At 38.1% G+C, this 15,698-nt stretch overlaps 1 protein-coding gene across 1 annotated transcript in view; it reads right to left on the bottom strand.

Moving 5' to 3' along the window:
• Positions 1 to 15,698, bottom strand: part of PRKN (parkin RBR E3 ubiquitin protein ligase) — a gene marked incomplete at its 5' end in the record, with an annotated part of 628,924 nt that overhangs the window by 269,580 nt on the left and 343,646 nt on the right.

The raw sequence follows: 15,698 nt of genomic DNA, 5'->3' as shown, positions 1-15,698 counted from the left end.
TTTTAGTGTTATCTCTTCCAGATTTTTCCGGTGCATTAGTATACACTTTCTGGCTGCAAACAATAACATACTGTATGTGTCATATTGTTAGTACTATGCCTTAATTTCAGATGTAAAACTGCCTCTCAAAATAGAGCAAAGAGTGAATTAAAAAAGAATGTCATCATACCAGAACTGTGAGAAACTAGAAAAGACAGAGGACCATATTTTCAGGTTCCTTGGATATATCACAACATATGGTCTCAAGAACATTTTATATTTACAACCTCCCCAAAATACAGAATTGTCATTCATAAGAAGACTCTTCTGCGCTTTTGAATTCTGAGGATCAGAATTTCATCTCATTTTGTCTTTATTGTTGGCATAAATCCACATTTTCCAATAGTACCTAAGATAAGACATTTAATTTATCTAAGAAATAGTCTTTGTTTTCTGGTCTCTATTTAAATGCCCAAGAAGCTCCCTATATACACATGGGCCCACCAAAACCAATGTTTTCAAATTCGGGAGTGTTGTGTTACTGGGCTGAATTCATTATAAAGAATTTCAGTGTTATAATTAAAACTAAACACTTTCCCCCATCCTAGGTACTTTTCAATTGCAAGATTCAAATGGCTACCCTTTTAAACTTTGGGGGAGAAAGATTTTAAACCATGAATAATTTTAGCTTAAATTCTCAAATACCAAGATCCATGCAGAGCTCCCATTAGTTTCACTGGGACTTGTGCAGTAAAATCTCCCATTTTAAAAACATGTAACCCAGTAATTGCAGGATAATACGTAGTACTTTAGAACACTGTTCTAAAAGGACTATAAAGATCTCTAGTAAAAAGAAGCTGTGACTCTCAGTTCCAACTTAATGTTGCTTTCAAATATTTAACCTATGAGATAATATGAATTACACAGCACTTTTAATTACCATAATTAAAGCAGTAATCATCTTTGGGGAAACATCTTGGTCACACACCAGTCCTGATTTCTGGAATACCAAAAGTTTGAATACAAATTTCCTTATCTTGCATATAATATCACTTCAATTATCCTACTTTCCTGTCAATCTGTATAAACTGATTATCAACAGCTTTTGGCTGCTTTGTGAGAGACAGAGACACACACAGCAGCCACAGGAGGATCACACTAGAGTTAGGAAACTCTCCCAGTGCAAGATGAGCAGGGGCTGTCCTGAATTTCGTGGTCATAGTCTGTTGAACAACTTCCCTTATACAACTTGTAAGGCATCTGGAGAACAAATCCAGCATAGAGCTGGCCCATACTATAGAAATACTGTTCCCTTCCCAAATCTTAGTTAATGTCCAGGCTCCAGTATGGCTAAAATGAAAGCAAAGGTTAAATCATCTTAGGTTTGCTCTAAGTTTGGACCTTGCTATTTGCACTAAATCAGTGTTGTGCTGCTTCAATATGTAGTTATAGAGTGTGAGATGTGTCTATTGTGTCATGTCATATATTCTTTCAGTTCTACAAATGCTGTGAATGTCTACTATTTTGTAAACAAAATTAGAATAATACAGATGAATTGGAGGTTGCTTTGTTGGTTATTCTTTACCATTAGCAACCTGGATTTTATATGTCCAACATTTAAATGTCAAATCTATTACAGAATGCTGCTTAAATGGGACTTAGGATTAAAAGCAGTGGAACAAAGGAGGGAAAACGCTTTCATGAACTTCATCCAGTACGTGAAATACACTATTATGCTTTCTGTGCATCTGGATAGTCATACATTGTATGACAGGTTGAAATTACTTTTGAATACAATGTGTTTCGAAACAATGTGTTTTTCAGGTTAGGCTGTATTTCCAAATATGCTGAAAAATGCAGGGAAAATGGGTTTATTTAGAAATAATAAAGCAGTTCAGTGAATCAGTCCATCTTGATGACAATGATGCTATCTAGCAATGAGTTTGATGCATGAAAATTCCTTTATCCAGGAAATTATGCAAGTCCATGCATAAACATAAGCATTTGAGTACCAACCAACTGGGTTAAGCATGTGCTGCTAATTATGCATGTTCCTGTGCACTGCAGGCAAGCAATATTCCTTCCATTGGTGAAGGACTGAATCTGAGCAGCAGCATACCCAGAATGTTCTGAAAAGAGGGAAACAAAGGAGTGAGCTACAGGTTACTTGCAATAAGGGCAATGAGTAAAAGGTGAGGGAGTCCTAGGTTACCCTAGCATGAAACAGAAATGGGGACAGAATGCCATAAGAAATCTTTGTTAGAATTTCTTCCTCTTATTTATTGTGGATGTCATCCAACTGAGCACAAGAGATTAGGCCCTTTAGGGGCAACATTTATTACAGGCATAATGTGACTGTTTTGTCCTCAGCTTTTGGATGTTGCTTCTGTGATGGGAAAATAATTTCATGTACCATGCCCATAAATCCAGATGAAGTCAGCATGAGATAAGGAGGCTATGACTAGTTTTCCAAAACAACCCATTAAGATTTTTTCTTGAACAATATTCTACATTTGTTTTGATAATGAAAATTTTCTAAATGCTGACAGTATTTTGCATTTTTAGAAGTAAACCTTAATTTACTTTGTAAGAAAGTGCAATGTCAAGAAATTGATTCTTCACATAATTCCTCTTGACTAGATTTATTATTATGAAAATTCTATTTTTCATCAAATAGGGTAAATATACCATTTTTAAATACTTCTGCCTTGAGGTATTTTCTGATTAAAATTATTTCTAGATTTTTGCAAAAATAAAAACTAATTTCTCAAGTGGACTTCTGTAGCACTTAAAAATACACAGCAAATACAGAGTCACACAAAGTAAATTCAGAATAGCTTTCATGATAGTCTATGGAAACTAGTCTGTCAATTCTTGAATAAAGGAAAAAGCCCAGAGTGAAAAAAGCATAAACTGAGAGAGGGAAGAACATATACTAGTGGAATAAATAACTCACTATAGACTGACAGATACACTGTAAAAAAACCTACTTATTTTAATTCTGACATATATATCAGATATTCAAGTTCTCTTGCTAGTAACTAATTATGGTCAAAGTATGCAATTCATCATTCATACCATTGTAAGAGAAAACTGTCACATCCAGTGCAAAGACGTTACGCAGTTTCTGACCTTAACTGTGCTCTAGCTTTTAATAACTGCTGACTAGAGGTAGTCTGATTCATTAGTGGCCTCAAAACTCCCTATGCAGACGGTGTGCCATCTACAAATATGGCTGCTTGCATTTCACTGCTCATCTTCCCATTGAGAATAGAAGACAGCTATGTTAAAGCAGAATAATGTTTGAAGCCTTTATAGAAATACTAGAGCACTGGATAGAAAAGTAGACAAACCACTCCATTTGCTAATAATGTATTTTTGCGGTCTCTTGGTTTGGTATTTTGGGGTGTTGGGGTGGTTTTTTTTTTAAATACCGACATTCCCAGGCAGAACAGATCTGTATGGAAAGTCATAAAATTCACACTACTTACCCCAGAAGCTAGAATGACTTCCTTTGCAAATAAATAATTAGGCAGATTTACAAAATGCACATTATTTTCCCAAGTGACTGGAACGGCTCCAAGCGATTAAATACATAATTAGGTAGTTTTTCTAAAATGCTTATTATTTACCTGAGAGTCTCATCGCAGACTCTCTGGTAAATACTGTCTCCCTGCTAGCAGTTATTACCAAAAACGCCTCCATAATTTCCAGCCTTCCTCCAGCAGTGATATAAACAGAGGATATTACTTGGGGCAATGGATCATGAAAAACAAAATCTGACTGTGCCAGGCAGCCTATTTAACTGACAAGCTGAGCTTCCTTTGTACCTGGCATTGCACTCTTTCATATTACACAGTAGAAAGAAAACAAAAGGACTTTTCCACTTTTTGGTACTTTAGTTTGTGTTTTATCTGGCCAGAAATCCTGCTGAAGGCTGTGTCTATGTATGTTTATGTGCATGCATGGCTATAGAAGAAAAGAGAGAGGGGAAAAAACCCAAACTCTTATTAACTGTTTTCCTACCTGGTAAGGAGAACGCAGTAAACATCACGTGTTAGTGACAAAACAAATAAGCAAGGCCCCAAGCCCCACACTCCATTTGACCCAGATTTTATTTCCCAAGCAGCAGTCTTGAACCAAGCTATCAGAGAGGACCAGCCTTCATCTGTAACTCCTCCCATTGCCTCTCTCTAGGGGACACACAGTCACAGCATCAGGTGTGCAAGAAGTGAACCCAAATATTCCTGCTGACGACTCACTGGTTGGTGTCCAAGCTGAGCATAGAGAGACAGGAAAGAAAAAGGTCAGGCATTAAGACCTAGCTGGCTCACCTATGCAGCCAAGGGACAATACCAAACGCCCTTTTCCTAGTGATCACAGACAATAAAACTGACCTGCAGAAGTGACCCCTTTACATTACTCCACCTCCAGAGTCAATTTTCCTTACGCTTTTATCTGCCCAGAGGCCTCATTGCTTTGTGGTCCTTACAGAAGAGATCAAAAGTGACTGGAATCTCAATTAGAAAAAAGAGGGCAGGAGGAGACAGCAAGGCATGACAAGGCGAGGAAGAGAAAAAAAAGACGAAGGGAGAAATGAAGAGCAAGAGAAAAAGAGATGGAAAAGAATCAGAGGGTGAGCCAGTAATATTTAGGGATCAGCAAATAAGGCAACAAAGATGGGCAGACAACAAAGGGAACAGCAGTGAAGGACAGAATAGAAAATATTTTGCTTCTCAGAAAGAAGAAAAAAGGTGTGAAAAGAAATAATGTAGAATCAGGATAGGCTTACTCTTGGGAAAAAAAGAAAAGGAACAGAGAGAAAGAAATCAGAACAACTAAGCAGGAGACTTTTACTGTGCATACCTTTTTCACTGTATTTCCCAGTAAGATGTTCCATTTGTCTGTTTTTAACACCTTCAACTAAGCTATTTGTGTTTTACACATATATAACATGAATTCACAGTCACAACCAAATATCTCAAACAGGGGTGAGAATTTCTTTGGAATTCTGTTTTGATACTAATACAATAAAATTCTGCCCTGGATATTTTGGCCATTTCAGTAAACGTCCAACAGTAAAAGCATTCTTGAAGCATCAGTGAGAGTCTCATGCAGTGTGAGTCACAGAGCTGAAGGTGGAGTAGCTGAGGTGTGCACCAAATGGCGACAACTGCACACTTTGCCAGATCATTGCTTTTACAGCAGGTGCCTCATTTTTTATGAGGTCTGAAAAGAGAGATCTAGGGCAAAGGGGAACAGAGAAGAAAACAGGTACTGACAGGCAGATAGTGGGTGACTCTGCGAGCACACCAGGATGCTACTAGATGCTCTCAGTTTCAAATATAATTGTTCCCATAACATTCTGAACACTGTTATAAACAAATAGATTATAGGATGCATGTTGGTGCTTCAGTCTAGGCCTGTTCAAGGCACCTAACACATAACATTCCACATACTATGTAATCTTATAAATAATATAAAAAATATAAATAAACTTAGATTGTTAGTGAAGGACGCAACTAGCACGGGTCTGGCAAGTTTCACTTCCATGAGCATTTCAGTAATAGAAAAGCCATTTAAACAATGTGTAAGCAAAACATAAGTTCCACTGTCATTCTCAACTAACTGTATCTCTTCTGCCTTTTATCCCCTACTTTGGCTATGGATCAGACTGAATCGTGTACTAGGAAAGTTCCTTTTTAGAAGGCGTCCCTGATTCTGTCCGGCCATGCTATTCACTCTGCAACTTGCAATGTTAGTGTCCTTACAGATATTTAAAGCTCAAACCATAAAATACTGCAGTAAATATTGGGATCTTAAATTGTTCTGGCAGATCCTATTGTCCTGTTACTTTCATTGAAATAATGAGGCTAGATTGCTTTTGAAATTGGAAAATGGAACATAAACATTTCTAAACTAGCCCAAATTTATCAGGCATCAGTAAAAAAAGCTAACTGTAAGCCTCTGAATAATTCCTTTACAAGACCTTATTAAAACTCACTAGCTGCTTAAACACATATATTTTTAATCTTAAAGAATCTAGACTTATTTCCAAAGAAGACTACTCTTTTATCATATGGTGGCAAATCTGTATAAGCAATAGTTTGACAGTTTAGTGTCTTCTTATTGTAATAGCCTGTGACCCTGCAATCCAAACTTACTTGGACCGGTACTTCTTTCCATGGTCTTCTCCCAACTGCCTATGTTCAGTGCCATTGCTCCATCTACCCTCACTGTGCAATGGCAGTTCCAAACCATCCAGCAAAACACCCCTAACAAATCCCAAGCAGACAGATTACAATTGCAATATCCAAGGACCAGTTCTTGAAATTGGCCTATGGCATCAAATCCTAAGGAAAAATACTGAAGTGTGATACTTCAGTCAATGCCAAGACTGACACAGTGCCATGTGCAGATGTCCAGATTTCATAAACCTTTTATTTTTTAGTTAGTATGAAAGGATCTTGATAAAAGCACTACAGATTGCATCTCAGTGGCATTTCATCAGTGCAAATGACACCATGTTGTTCCACCCTCACTTCTGATTTCCACAAAGTGCTTCAGTTACAAAGAGGCAGTTTGATTTCCACGCTTACAAGATCCTTTTCTGCATTCTTAGGGAAGGATATAAGGCTACCAACTGACAGCAGGTGACATGATGGCCTTTGTAATGTGAACATGGATTCCCCATAGACCACAATGAGAACACTAAGTTATTGCATACAGACCTTTCATGTATCACCAGTTTCAGCCACCACTATATTGGACTGTATTTGACCCAGGTACAGAATGAAAACCTCTTTTCTAAATCATTCACCTTATCTCCTTTCCCCCCATTTCTTTCTTTTGTTGAAATACATTTCTGGGGAGATATAATTTATTGAGATGCAGTTTGAACCATGTTACTTTTTATAACCCTCACTTGCACCTACATTGTGCAATCATTTGACACATCTGCTATGTCGAGAACAAATCTGATTTAAGAGTTTTAATAAGAACTTGCATCAATAAATTATAACAGATTGGTGATTAGTAGTATTATTTATATGCAATATTTTCGTACCCCTTATAATGCTGATGTCTGCTTCACAGGGATTAATTATTTTCATAATTTTGTCTAAGTAGTAATATAGAAAATGTCAAAAAGAAAATTAGATTTTCACTTTCCAGACACAGAAATTTAATTAAAGCCAACTCCTTGTTGAAGGGGAATGTCCTTAGCTGGTTCTGTGATGTGGCAGCAGCTCTCCATGCTGCCATGTGGGAGACCAAGGCTCAGAAAGTGACTCGGGGAATATTAATCGCCAGGCTTCAGAGACTAAACACATGCAGAATGTGCCACAGTTGGTCCCAGAAGGTTATTTATGGAGTATATAAGGTAGCAGACAGTAGTGATTTCTTATAAAGGCTGCTGCTTGCACAGCCCACCTCAGAGATGGCACTATACTGAAAGACACCCTCTGCTTAGATAAAAACTGATCCATTAGGAAACCTCTCATTATCCAGGCATGAAAGGTCAGCTTCCCCTCATGCTGCTCTAAAAGTCTAAGATAAACACCTCAAGCATATTACAGCTGTAAAAATCAGCACCTTCTACAGTCCGTTGGACATTTTTAGGACAAACACTCAGGTGTCTCCAGTCTGTGGAAGAACAGTCCATATATAAACCACTGAACTAGTGTCATTAAAAACTAAATTCCCAGCCTCACTAATATGTGAGGGAAGCTGAAGGCATTATTTTCTCATTTTACCCACCCTCCCTCTTTAGATCTTTTTTCTTTCATTCCTTGAATAGTCACCAACTCTTCTCCTTAATGCACTGCGTCTTTTGCCTCTCTCTCAGATCCTTCCCTTCATGAATCCTCTTTCCCCTATGCCCTGTGTATTATTCCTTCCTTCTATTTATCTCCATTATCCCCATCTTTCACCCAGAGTCTTCCTCATTAACTGCTCACGGACTAGAATGGGAGCACCAAACAAGGCCATTCAGGACTTCTAAGCACCATCCAGGGACAACTGAATCTAGTCCTGGTTCGAAGTGCCATTGCAGCCATGAACGAACACAAAAGTTTCTCGTTCAGAAGCTGATCCTTCTTTCTTAAAAAATATGTTTTTCTGGAGAAGACAGACTTCAAGGAGATACAGTCAAAATCATTGTACTTGCTATAACAGCACTTACATAAGATGAATTAGAAAATAGCTTGAATTACAAAACTATTCAAGCAGTTGAGTGTAAAGTTGATGACTAACAAGACTCTATACTTGATTTTATTGTTCATGTAGGTGATGATTCTTTTCAATCGGATGGCAGCTTAAAAGTGACTTGCCAACCATATACCCACATCAAGTGATTATTATAAGATAAACCAACATGGGCAGAAGCACTTTCAGTCAGAACGAATACCTTTCATTTCCAAAGACACAGCTACAGCTCTCACTGACTCCAGCTGAGAGAAAAATTCACCTCCACTTCAGCTGGACATAGAAATGATGAAAGATGGATAGACACCCCACCCCCCCCCAAACACACTTCTGCCACTGCTTCAGTATGTCTATTTTACTTTCACACTGGACATCTTATTTTATAGGACAAGAAGTCTGCTTTGAAAGTTCATTCCTAGTTGCTCTTAAAGCCAATTAACTTCTAAGCAAGATTTTTTTCCTTATCTTTTGTCCTTCACTATTACTAACCAGACCAAGCCTATGTGCACTGTCATCTCCATGCAATTTACAAACAAAATATATTGCAACAGAAGAACTAATAAGAGAGAAGGGCGAAAAACACCTATGGTAAGACAATTCATGCTGAATATAATTATGGCAACTCAGATTTTTGTGAGGAACACATGGTATGATTTCACTGTAGTTGTTCCCAGAAAAGAATCTAATGCCTACCTCAAATATACCATGGGATCAAGCTCTGCTTGTTGTAAAGATTTTGAGACTGTTTAGATACAGAGTTGGCAATCTGCTGCTACGGAAACAGAGCAAAGACTTGAGGGAACAAGCCTTAGACGTCGCTGCTTGAACTTCAGTCAACATTGAAAATGGAAATGAAGGAGCTGTTGTGACTTCTAGCCACATCCTTTGAGCTAGCCTCATGCACTTGTGCTAGTAAAGGAACACAAAAAACCCACTTGATACACTGTTTGTTCATGTTTATTTTATGCGCACAGTGAGAGAAGAATGCAGAAGACCATAAAAAGTTCTTCAGGAAACTGCTGCAAATTCAATGAACTCTTGAGGGTAAAAATCTGGTTTATCTATATGCTTTTGGTTCCCTTCTCTGTCGAAGTCTGGTTGGAATAAACTTGTAATAACTTGAATGAGGTCAGGTTAGCTTTACCTGCTAGACCAGGGTAGAAAGCAGTCTAGCTGTATTCTCTGATGAGCTTCCAACAATTTTAAAAAATAATAGGGGAAGTGGCCCATCCTTTGTCAACAACGCTCTCTCCTACAGAGTGCTGCACAGACCTATGCCACTTGTTCAGTGCACATACAGTTTTATAGAAAAAAAAAACAAACAACATTCATCTTAGCATATTGACTAAGAGTTTGTAGAAAGTTAAGAGAAGGGAAATTAGAGGAATCTACTTTTAAAACACCTTAGGGGTGAAAAAGAATCAATACACTCATGGTAAAAGCACTGTAATGAGACTGGCTGCACCTGGGTTCCAACGCAAACTCAGTCAGTGATCTCTTGTGTAACCTCTACGTGATTTGTTGCCTCTGCTTCTCATCCCATGTTTTACCTGCTCAAACGATAAGCCCAAAGGGGAAGACATTGCCTCTTACTAAGAAATACATACAACAAATAAGTCAATGGAGTATGTTCAAACTTCCATAATGTGAATAATAAAATAGCTGTAATAGTATGAACGTGAAGAAGGGAAATAATCCCTAATAAATACTTATTCTGCCCATAACACACAGGAAAGATATGGTCAGAATTAATGAGTACGCTGAACATCTGAATTATTCTTATATAGGGAAATGATCTAAGGTTCACCGTTCATCAAACCAATACATGTGTATAGTAACTTGTAGAATCTACTTTTTATGAAGAAGTTTTTGGAAATGACAGGAAAAAAAGTGTTTCCTCCCCTATACCGCCCTTCACCACTGCAGTCCTCGTGTTCCCTCTGCAGAAGGAGTAACCAGCTTCCCCCTGGGGACAATGAAAAGAAGCAGCTTAGTGGGCATGCAACCCCTCCTTAGACAACATAGCAGGGTTCAGCCACGGGGAATTAATGACAGAATGAGTCCAGGAAAGAGTTAAAAAAGATCAGTTATTGCCAGATGCCCTTCCAAAAGATGTTCAGATTTAAGAACATGAATAGACAAGATGGTCACAGATCTGCATTTTCCCTGTCACGGGCAATGCTGGAAAAAGAAGAATACAACTAGAACTCTCACCACAAATGCTCTGAAAACTGTAATTGCTTGTTTATTAATTCCTCAGAATGGAAAAATCTCTTCTAAGATGTACAATATATAAAAAATAAAAAGCATTTCTCCAGCCTCCTACACTTGCTTCTGTATGCTCAGATATTTCATAGCAACAAGAAATTACAAAAAGTTTATAGCTGTTGAGAATTTAACACCCCCTAAATGCTAAACTTAAGGAGCACTTTGAAGAACTTCCAAAAGCTGCAAATGTGTCTGCTTTCAATCCCTTTTATTTTATACCTTAATAATAAACTGCTATTTCCTGCATTTTCAGATTTCCTAAGTCACTTCAAATATTTTTAAGCAGGATTACTGGAAAACACAGATTTCAGAAACTGTTGACATATTGAGGCTTCACAGCAGGTAAATCTTATTTCTTGTACCAGCTGGTGCACTCTTCCATTTTAAGCCCCACTAAACTAGGCCTGCTTCCTCATTACATTCTTGAGAAGGCTCTGTTCATAGATCACTGACCATCACTTTAAAACCCCTTGCACACACACACCTTCCCAAATTTAATAGAGATTTTGTCTACAACAGAAAAGATTCAAACACACTATTTGGAGTGATCAACTCAAATGCAGTTTTCCTCTTTCCTTTTACTTGCAAACTTTGCTTAGGCTACCTATTTATTCTCCCCTTTTCTTTTTGGGTACTATGATTTTGAAAGATGATTCAGAGATTCAGCACTGCATTGTTATCCTCTATAGGAATAAGAACGTACTGTTATTACACAAATAGCATCTAATGCAGATAAAAAAATTTAATCTTAATACATATGCCTCCTTAATCACTCCCCAGAAGCTTTCTTTCAATGGAACATGGCTCTTAAGGCAATTTATTATACTTTAAAGCTTTAGTCCCTTTTATTAGCAGTTCCATACACAAACTGTTGGTAATTTCACTTATTTATTTATATATGTGTGGTAAAATCAGATTACTTCCAGATACAACAGTGTTTTACAGTCATCAGTAGAACTGCATCTTTTATCTGGATTCTTTTAAAATACATCATGCATATGATTACTCATAAGAAATAAAGTGATGCAAAGACATTTTTGCAAAGCGCCTACAGCAGTGTAAAACCTTGTTTGTCCTTGGCCTCACCAACTTTTCTTCTACCCAAGATCTGTGGAAGTTTATTTTACCCTGGGGACCAAGACCCATAATGCTGTAATGCTATTTTAAAAATGAAACGGTGCTCATAAGAAAAGTATATGTTTAAATGGGGTAATACATTGTATATTTGTATACAGTTCCTGCTTTGAGGTAATGCTATGAGATTCTTTGCCCTGCACAGTAACTAAATAACCATAAATGATCTTTCATGCATATGCAAATCTGTCCCTCTAAGCACCTTATTAATTATTTCAAAGATACTTGGAGGTCACCACTCATGGAAATTTCTATGCATGAAGCCTCATTAATACAAGACACCATACAGAGAGATGGGATAGATTTTTGTTGCCATTTAACAAGGGCAGAGAGAGTATAATCTGTAACGTTTACTTTTTTATTTTAATGACCAATGAAATTTAGTCAGCTCCTATCTATAAGTCCTTGCTCTGAGCTGATACAGTGGGTTTGAATCATGGGGCTGCTGCCACACTACTCTGAACAGCTAATCCTATCAAGGCACCCGTTACCATGCTCTGAGCTCTGGTCCTCCACACTGGCTGTTCTCAGCTGGAGTAGTGCTGCCTGGCACTAGATTAGCAGCTATGCACTAAGGAATTAATGTTGTTCTTCCAAAAATCAGAGTAAGACACATTTTGTGTTGGAACAAAGTGAAGCTATGGCATTATCAAGGTGATCTATCGTAGCCCATCAGCTGAGACAATAGCCACCTTTTGAACACATATTATCTCCTGCCTAATTAGGCCACATAACAGAAATTAAAGAAAAGCAAGGATATAACCACATAAAATACCTGAAAGCAATCACAAAATGCATCTTCTAGCATATCTGTGCCAGGAAGCAAGAAATTAAACCTACTTGAGAAGCACTGTTTATCTGAAATCCCTAGATCCTTTCCAGCTCAAGTTATCCTACACATGTGATAACACTGATCTCGTCTGTCACAGTGACCCTTTGCTTTAGCAGCCGCTGTTTATTTTTATTCTGTTGTGTGTGTGGTGCTTTCACCTCTAGATTGATCCAATAAAAGATATAAAAAACTTGCTATGTTGGTACGTTCCCTTGATAAAAATCGGGAACAGTGAGTCAAATGTTAATCGAAACTGCAGGCTATGTTCATTATGTTACCTCTACTTTTGAAAAACACTAGAATGAATAGAACTAATTGGAAGTGCAAACAATTTAAATAGGCTTAATTACAAAACCAAACCCTCCTGTACAGTGCTGGGGCAATGTGTGCACACATGCCTTGAAGACATGGGCTAGTTTTTAAGAAAATCCATTCTTACAGGAAAATGGAAAAGTAAAATAATTTTTACAAAGTCCAAACTCAGAACATTGGTATTTTCTCTTCAAGACCATAAACACTAGTTCAGCATTAGTCTGTGATGTTTAAAAACACATGTATTAGTACAGACTGTTTTGATCTGTCTGTGCAACCTGGTCACCTACCATAACATAAATCTCGTTACAGTAGATATGACTTTGGTTTGTATTCCTTTTAGAAGCAGGCTCAAATCAACATCTAACCTTTCAATAAAGCTCAGATCTAACATTTTTTGCTTTGAGTCATGCTCTGTTAGAGATAACATGTATTAAACCAACATTGCCACAGTAAGACTTTTCTTGGCATGTCCCATGGTATTCACTCCTGCTAAGGGGAATTCATTTTAGGCTTCACTGAGGTAATTACAGAAAGTTGTGTCAAACAGTGCTTTATTGTCCTCACATGTAAATACAAACTGCAAATTGCAGTTGCAAAAATGAAGATTGCAAACTGTAGATTGCAAAAATGCAATCTTCTACTATTCAGTAGGAGTGCCATGATAAGTGGAAAAGAAAATCACATGATACTGCTATGAATATTTCTTAATTGAATTCATTGCTGATGAAAGCTGCTTGATCCATAGCTATGAAGGAGGCTAAAATCCATTGTAGCTGAACAGTAAGAGAGAAGGGGTTGGCAAATCAGGCATTCCTCTTCTTCACAGGTGTGATGCAACTCAGCCTCATGACTTTCTCAAAGGACAAAAAATAGTCATCAGTTCCTAACTCAAATATGACCTAATTCTAGAAACAACCAAACGTCTTGCATACGAGAAACTCAGGTTCAGGTAGCTGCAGAAAAGAACCAGTGAAGTTACAACAGCACTGATTAGATTCCTCATCCTGCAAAGCAGTCTGAAAGATAATGCTTACAAATGCTTTTATTGATACAGAACTGCCAACACAACAAAGAGAACTGACGGAGGCAGCAATCAATTTTAGGTTTAGATGGAATATTAGTTAAAACGGCTGAATACTCAGAGACTGTGACTGAGAACCTCTCTAACACAAAGCATGCCAGCACAGTATAAGGTCAATACTTCTTAGAGATAATCAGGCTGGCTCTGAGCAAGCAGGTATGCCTAGACAGCACCACACCATCACTCTGCAGGGATACTAGCACAGGTCCTGAAGTAGCCTGGTCAGTCCTCATCAGCCTACCAGAAGTGTCAAAGAGCCCATCCTATGTGCTATAGTGACACAACTATACTTCCTTCCCTTCAGCATCACGATTCAGCTCCAGCTCAAGAATCTCTGTACTGCACAACACTGTACTGCACTGCGGCACACCTAAACTATGCACTCCGCTGGCACAGGGCAGCACCTCTGCAGAAATTTTTCCAAGAAACATTCTTACTAACTGGAGAACAGAGAGAAAATGTATCGCAATTGTATTATTACTACTACGACTACTACTAGTACTACTTTAATGTACAGTATTTTGAAAAAAACTTTCTGATTTGGGGAGCTCTGAAACTTTAAGATTAGCAATATTTTAGCATTTCCATATTTAGCTATTTTAACACTTAAAGCATAACACAGCTGAGGCTAGATTGGCAGCAATAGCTGCTTTTCCATTCCCACAGCTGAACCCTATCTCACTTGAACAGTAAAAGTACAGTCATCCTTTGTGCATCCTTTATGGTATCCCTTTCTTAGGCCCAGCCTGTACCTTCCTCACCTCTCAAAGACTGAAATCGCATCCCTGAGCATTTCATCTCTGTCTTCTTGCATTTTCTCCTCATCCCATCCCTACTCTGCTTCTACTGCTCAATCCCCATAGTGTTCAACTTCAACACATAGAAGAGAGAAAAAGATTGCCTTGCTACTGCCAGCCAGGGGTGACAACCTCTGCAAACTTCTTAGCCTCCTCTCTGAGAAAAAAAGGACAGATAAAACTGAACTGAACAACTAGAGTTGCAAAATATATGGAAAAATCCTAATACAAGTTTAGTGCAGCATGACCAGCAATGGGTTTACAGACAAAAGAGGTGGAAGGGCCATTAGTTTGACACAACAGCCTGAACTGGAGGAAGCTCTGTGACACTAGCCATGGCTGGAAGGAGGCCCACAAGAGAGGAGAAAGATGAGTTGCCTGCTGCACCACTGGGATAACTGATTAACCTAAGGAGCTAACAGAACAGGGAAGAGAACTGAAAAATGAGGAGGGAGAAGGATGGATTAATCTCAAGTAGCTGATTAATTTGTGTGGGAGCTGAAAATGGATTAACTTTTGGAGAAGCAAGGAGGGAGGCTGAGAGACAGACTGACCACACAGTCCTACAGTAATGACAAGGTAAGAGCACTGGGTATAAAGTTCCTGTTAGGTTCCTCATGACAAGTTTTCTTACACAACATTAAGAAGTGTTTTGTGCAGTATGACATCAGTGTGCAAATGCAGTAGCAGAGCAAACTGTTGGGGGGCAAGTAAAATGAGACCTGGTGAGACAGCACATGAACAGCAATTCTAGTGAAATGTGAACTGATGACCATTGCTAGATTGCGTCTGAAGCCATTAAAAAGAAATAATTTTAAATGGTTCTTACTACTATATCTTCAATATCCTCAAGGCATGTCCTCACATTAAGTAAGCGCCACTCTCCTACGAAATTTTGTCAATTTTTCTCCCATCTAGTGATTTGAAACTTATTTGTCAGCCAGTCAGGTAACCACGCAAACCCATCTTCTATGCAGCTTCTAATATGCTCCAAAATGGTTCTCATACCACTGTACAGTACTTGTGACAAACATACATGCACATATGCAAATTTAGCAAAGGAAAAATAAATTCTAATATATTTCTT

The sequence above is a fragment of the Platalea leucorodia genome (assembly GCF_965183815.1).
Source record: "Platalea leucorodia genome assembly, chromosome: 3".
Classification (NCBI taxonomy): domain Eukaryota; kingdom Metazoa; phylum Chordata; class Aves; order Pelecaniformes; family Threskiornithidae; genus Platalea; species Platalea leucorodia.
This window is presented reverse-complemented; position numbering and strand designations above follow the sequence as displayed.